Raw genomic sequence first — 6,000 nt, 5'->3', positions numbered from 1 at the left:
TCTTCTCCTAACTCTTATTTGATATGACCTGTTATAAGAATTTTATCTTTGAGAAATTGCCTCCTATAAAGATGACAAGAACAGAGAAACCTGTGCAGGAATATGCTCTAATTGTGTTAAAAAATTTATGACTTCTCTGAAAGTTAAAAATGGCTAACATTTAGGGACGCCTGGGTGGCTCAGTCAAGTGTCTGCCTTCAGCTCAGGTCATGATACCAGGGTCCTGAGATCGAGCCCCGCATCGGGCTCCTTGCTCAGCAGGGAGCTGGCTTCTCCCTCTGCCTGCCTCTCCCCCTGCTTGTACTCTCACTCTCTCTCACTCTCCCTTCTGGCAAATAAATAACTAAAATCTTTAAAAAAATGGCTACCATTTATTAAATGCCTACTTTTATTTATTTTAAATATTTTATTTATTTGAGAGAGCGCATGCGTGCATGAGGGGAAAGGCTGAGGGAGAGAGAATCCCAAGCAGACTCCCTGTTGAACACAGAGCCCGACTGCGGGCTCGATCCCACAACCCTGAGATCACAACCTGAGCCGAAACCAAGAGTCAGATGCTTAACTGACTGAGCCACCCAACTGCCCCTAAATGCCTACTTTTAAAAGCACTATGCTTAATGATTAGCATGTTACAATTTTATTTCTGCACAACAACCCTCTGATAACAAGTGTCATTTTCCTAATTTTATCTATGTGGAAACTAAGGTTTTGAGATGAACTGTGTAACTTGTTGAAGGCAAGAGAATTGTGAAGCTGGGCACATTAGTAAATACTGCAGAGCTATATGTTTAAGGTGAGATCAATATTTTATCGAAATGGGCTGCATGATTTTCCCTTATAATAGAAATTAGGCAGTTTATTCTTAAAGCATTGTATAGATGGAATCCGTCAGGTCTAATGTCTTGTGATAATCTCATTTGATGCAGGAGGCTTTAGTCTGTTGATGGTCAACTACAATTTTAATTTCTTGCTCAAGATGGTTAATACTAATCTTGGGTGCTATATCAAGGTAAATAAATTCACCCATCAGATAAGTGACAGGCATTCTGTAAAAGTCTGGGGATATAAAGATAGTGAACAGTGTTAGCTGTCTTTCAAGACCTCACAAACTTACATAGAAACACAAGACTAAGCAACTATTAAAACTGAATGTATTATAGGGGCGCCTGGCTGGCTCAGTTGGTAGAATCTGTGACTCTTGATCTCAGGGTTGAGTTTGAGCCCCACATTGGGTGTAGAGATTACTTAAAAATAAAATCTTAAAAAAAATTTGAGGGCGCCTGGGTGGCTCAGTTGGTTAAGCGACTGCCTTCAGCTCAGGTCATGATCCTGGAGTCCCAGGATTGAGTCCCGCATCGGGCTCCCCGCTCAGTGGGGAGTCTGCTTCTCCCTCTGACCCTCTCCCCTCTCATGCTCTCTCTCACTCTCTCCCTCTCAAATAAATAAATAAAATCTTAAAAAAAAAAAAAGATTCGGGCGCCTGGGTGGCTCAGTTGGTTAAGCGACTGCCTTCGGCTCAGGTCATGATCCTGGAGTCCCGGGATCGAGTCCCGCATTGGGCTCCCTGCTCGGCAGGGAGTCTGCTTCTCCCTCTGACCCTCCTCCCTCTCATGCTGTCTGTCTCTCATTCTCTCTGTCTCAAATAAATAAATAAAATCTTTAAAAAAATAAAAAAAATAAAAAAGATTCGTTAAAAAAAATTTGAGTAAAGTTATAGATTCAAGTCAACAACGGAATATATATATATGTGTATACACACACACACACACACACACACGAATACTTTAGCAAATAGAAGAATTGCCTAAGGTGATCTAGTAATATCAAAAGTGAATTACTTTATTAGAGTTTAACAATAAATTAAAACCACAAGAGGAATCAAGCTGAGATGCTGATATACCTCAGGAAGAGAAGCCACCATTACTATTTCTAGGTATGAAGAGGCAAGGGAAGGGTCAACAGAACAAGGCAAGAGCCACAGTTGTAGGAGAGGGGCTGTCTCACAGGATGGTCATAGACAGAGGAATGATGCCATTGCTAAGACAGCTCAGACCTATTTCTCCTACCTCTCTTGCCAACTAAGTGAGCCCCATGCAAAAACAAAAGCAAGGTGGTCAAGTCTGCCCTTTTGTTTATATACACTTTTCTTTGGAGAGGGTATTTTAGCATTCTCAGAGCATGGGAATCCTCAGCTTCAACTACCATCTCTATGAAGAATCCCAGGAAGAGTGTATACAAAGAAAAGGGCACTTAGGGGAATGAGGGGATTAGAGGATAAGGAGAGCAGCCAATAAGAAGTGGTTAGAGTGGGGCACCTGGCTGCCTCAGTGGGTAGAGCATGTGATTCTTGATCTTGAGGTCATGAGTTCAAGCCCCACAATGGGGGTAGTGTTTACTTAATAATAAAAATTAGAAAAAGAAGTGGACAGCAGTAGACATAACAATGAAGACAGGGCAATGTAAAACAAAGAGGAATGGTTATTAACATCAAAAACTTCAGGGGTGCCTGGCTGGCTCTGTCAGAACAGCATACGACTCTTGATCTTGGGGTTGTGAGTTTGAGCCCCACGTTGCATAGAGAGATTACTAAAAGAAAAAAAAAAACTTAAAAAAATTTTTTTAAAAACTTCAGAGGCCCCACATCTGGCTGCCTGCTCAGCAGGAAGCCTGTTTCTCCCTCTCCCACTCCCCCTGCTTATGTTCCCTCTCTCGCTGTGTCTCTCTCTGTCAAATAAATAAAATCTTTAAAAATAAAATAAAATAAAATAAAAAAAGTAAAATAAAAACTTCAGAGAAATTGGTGGGGGTGGAGGAAGGTGGGAATGAAGGCTAGAAAAAAGCCATTAAATTTGCTGACTCACAATTACTGATTTTTTTTTTTTTTAAGATTTTATTTATTTGACAGCAAGAGAAGGAACACAAGCAGGAGGAGTGGGAGAGGGAGAAGCAGGCTTCCTGCTGAGCAGGGAGACCGAAGCGGGGCTCAATCCCAGGACCCTGGGATCATGACCTGAGCCGAAGGCAGACGCTTAACCAACTGAGCCACTCAGGCGCCCCAATTATTGATTTTCAAGGAGTATTTTAATGGGCGCCTGGCTGGCTCAGATGGTTAAGCGTCTGCCTTCGGCTCAGGTCATGATCTCAGGGTCCTGGGATCGAGTCCCACATCGGGTTCCCTGCTCAGTGCAGAGCCTGCTTCTCCCTCTCCCTCTGCCACTCCCTCTGCTTGTGCTCTTCTGTCTATCTCTCTGTCAAGTAAATAAATAAAATCTTAAAAAAAAAAAAAAAGTATTTTAATAACATTATGGATGCGGAATCCATATTGTAAGAGTTACTTTTTAGTGGAATTGCAGATTATAGATTCCACTTTCAAGAAATTTAATGGTAAAGGGAAATGACACACGAGTTGCAGTCCAAGCAGCAGTAAGATCAAGGTACGATCAGAAATAACCAAGTTATACTTAGGAATGCGGAGTAAGGAGCCAGGATGAGAGTGAGATTGAAATGCAAATCAAAAAGGAAACAAGGATGGGTGATGTCCCTGCAGAGGTATGAGGATCAGGGTTGGAAGAGCACCAGAGGTGAGTTCTGGGCAAGATGGAGACAGAATCCTTTCTTGGAGGCAAGAGGGAAGGAAGTGCCTGATGATAAAGCTATAGAGGTGATTTTGAAATGGAAAAGAGAGAAGTTAAGGGAAACTCACAAGATAACTTCAAAATGGCCAGTAAAACTCAAGCAAGGTCTTATGTGAAGGGTCAAGGAAGCAATGTTGGAGTTGGGAGTGTAAAGAAAATGGAGAAGGTTTGGAACTTAGCAACTCAGTGAACAAAAGGATGGCTCAGCAGCTGAGAAGATCCAGGCTAGAATCGTGATTTTGACTGCTCCTTTAAATCAAGGACGCAGTCTTAGATTCCTTTTTATTCTCCATTGTACCTTGCACAGGGCAAGTAAACAATAAATTTATTACCTGGATTATGCTTTTTAAAGCTTGCTTTTGAATGAGCAGAAAAGACAAAAGAAAGAAAATAAGGGAAGTGATAGTAAGAGAAAATATTTTAGCCTTCCCAGGGCATGGGAATCCTGGAAGTACTCTGCTTGCCTAATGACCTTTAAGTCACTTACTTTCAATACTGGTTTCATTTCCCAGGCAGCAAAAGAGGAAGAATAAGCTCAGCCTCCTTATTTTCTTCTAAGAATATCACAAACTCTTCATAAAATAATATTTACACATTCTCTTGGTCACCTTATAAACAATATAGACACTGTCCATTTTTATAGATTTGCTTTTTTCTGAACTGTTTCATTATTATTATAGATGGACTCACAAGAGTTTGGCCTACTGGCATTGATTTTCTTCTGGCATTTCAAGATAACAGGAGGGGAAAAAAGAATATGAGCAGTGGAAATTTGTGACTTATAAAAATAAAATGAAGAAATGAAAGGAAACAGAGGCAGCTTGATTACCTTAAACCTCAGTCAATATCATTGCCTTTAAATATTTCAGTAAATATTTATTTTGGGATTCTACAGTCATTTCAGCTCATCAGTATATCTGAAGTTGCATTTGAATTTCATAATGCATTTCTTGGAGGCACTTTATCTTTGTATCTTACTTACAAAGTGTAAACAAGCAAAGTAATTTAAACAAGTATTAACTAGAAGACAATTCCGAATCATCCATGGCTTGCCATGTCATATCCAATTTTTCCCTATGTTGTGGTAGATTGCATGTCTATTTTTAACATTAATAATAAATGAGTTTTCCTTCTGGCCCTGGTTATGTTGTTGTTTTGAGTTTATTAAGCATCCAACTCTATCCACTTTAAAAGAAAAAAAAATTAAGCAGAGAAATTCACAGCATCTTTTCTGTGACTCTGAATTCATCGTTATCAGCTTAGAAGGTATACTTTAATATTAAGCAGACCCAGATCTGAAACATGGCATATGAGATTATCTGTCTGGCATCAAACTCAATGATAACCATCCCTATGGAATAATTTTAAGAAAACTCTTTGGCAATCACTGAACCACCCTCCTCCATCCTTTATAGAAAGGGCAATAACAAGTTTTCCAATTATTTTCTAAAATGTCATGATAGTAAACTTAAAAACATACCTGTGCTTAGAATTATTTTGGAGAATTCTTGAGAAATTATTCTCGAAAAAAGAACTCATCTTTATGTTCTGGAGCATGTTTACTGCAACACAGTACTAAGAGTATACTCTTTTTTTTTTTTTTTAAGTTTTATTTATTTAAGTAATCTCTACACCCAACATGGGGCTTGAACTCATGACCCCGACATTAAGAGGCCCATGCTCTTCCAACTGAGCCAGCCAGGTGCCCTGAGAGTATATTCTTGAAGACAAATATATGAACTTACATTTTAAGTTTGGTTTTTTTAAATGTGTGTACCCATTCTTTGAGTCTACACTAGATCTTAGGATTCCGGCACTAACAACATGCTCCAGAGATGCAACTGAGGCATGCCCTAAGTCACTGTCAACATCCGCGTAGACAGACACATTTCCCCATTTGCTTCCTAACTCCCCAGGCTACTCTTAACTTCAGTTACTGTATTTTTGGTTCCAGAATTTCCATTAAAAAATAGATTCTAATCCTCTTGTGAAATTATCCATGTTTCGTCTATTTTTTTGAACATTTTAATCAGAGTCCTCGTCTGCTTATCTAATCCTAGATTACCTATGGGCTGGCTTCTACTGTATTTTTTCTTGGTTTTTGGTCATATAACTTTTATCTCTTGGCATACCTAATAGTTTCAGATACTCAATATTGATTATTGAGTATAAAATAGTTATGTATTAAAAATTAAGTATAAATTATTAAGTGTAAGAAATACTGTGTACATATGTGATATTATCCTTCTCCAAAGACGATTCACTCATCTTTGCTGACAAAGATGCTAAACAAAAAGCCTCTGAAAAACAGTGATTTTATCATCTCAGCCTCCTACAATATAGTTTCAGAATTCAGCAAAATTTT

Source organism: Neomonachus schauinslandi, chromosome 6 (assembly GCF_002201575.2).
Source record: "Neomonachus schauinslandi chromosome 6, ASM220157v2, whole genome shotgun sequence".
In the NCBI taxonomy this organism is placed as follows: Eukaryota; Metazoa; Chordata; class Mammalia; order Carnivora; family Phocidae; genus Neomonachus; species Neomonachus schauinslandi.
The sequence above is the reverse complement of the archived record's forward strand: the minus strand, read 5'-3'. Positions refer to the sequence as shown.